Below are 1,158 nucleotides of genomic sequence, written 5' to 3' on the forward strand. Positions count from 1 at the left end.
TTCCCCTTACTATGGGAAACCAATTGTTACTGAGCTACCACGGGCTACATCTGAGCAGAGGTTATAGGTTATATCCATACATGGTCCTTAGTGGAGTGTCAATCACAGAAAAGGCCCCTGTGCCCTGATATATTTGGTCCCTGTGGAGCTCCTATCCTTTCCACATCATACTAACTTCCCTTCTTTCATATGATTCCCTGCACTCTGCTGAAGGTTTGGCTATGAGTCTTAGTATCTACTTTGAAACATTGCTAGGTAGAGTCTTTCAGATGCCTTCTGTGGTAGACTCCTGTCATACGTTCAATGTACATTCCATTTGTCTTTCTAAGTGAGGATTGATCATCTTACCCAGTGTCTGCTTTCTTGTTTATCTTCTTTAGGTGTATAGATTTCATTATGGTTATCATATCTTGTAAGTCTATATCAGCGAGTATATACCATGTTTGTCTTTCTCCTTCTGGGATACTTCACTCAGAATGATCTTTTCTAGATCCCACCATTTGCCTGTAAATTTCATGATTTCCTCATTTACACAATGGGATACTCCTCATGAGTAGTATCCCATTGTTTAAAAATACCACAATTCAAGGGACACGGTGGAGATGAGGGAGGGAGGGTGGGATTGGGAGGGAATGAGGGAGCTGGATGAGGCTGGGATACAGAGTTAATAAAATGTAACTGATAAGAAAAAAATAAAATTAAATAAAAATATACCACAATTTCTGTATCCATTCCTCCATTGATGGACATCTGGGGTTTTTTCCAGGTTCTGGCTATTACAAATAAAATTGCTACAAATATGGTTGAGCAAATGTCCTTGTTGTGTACTTGTGCAAATTTTGGGTACATACCTAGCGGTGGTATAGCTGGATCTTGAGGAAGAGCTATTCCTAATTGTCTGAGAAAGCACGAGAATGACTTCCAAAGTAGTTGTACCAGTTTACATTCCCACCCGTAATGGAGTAGGGTCCCCTTTCTCCACAACCCCTCCAGCATGTGTTGTCACTTGAGTTTTTGATCTTGGCCATTCTGATGGGTGTAAGGTGAAATCTCAGGGTCGTTTTGATTTGCATTTCCCTAATGGGTAATGAGGTTGAGCATTTCTTTCTTTCTTTCTTTCTTTCTTTCTTTCTTTCTTTCTTTCTTTCTTTCTTTCTT

The sequence above is a fragment of the Psammomys obesus genome, unplaced genomic scaffold (assembly GCF_907164565.1).
Source record: "Psammomys obesus unplaced genomic scaffold, mPsaObe1.curated_primary_1811, whole genome shotgun sequence".
Classification (NCBI taxonomy): Eukaryota; Metazoa; Chordata; class Mammalia; order Rodentia; family Muridae; genus Psammomys; species Psammomys obesus.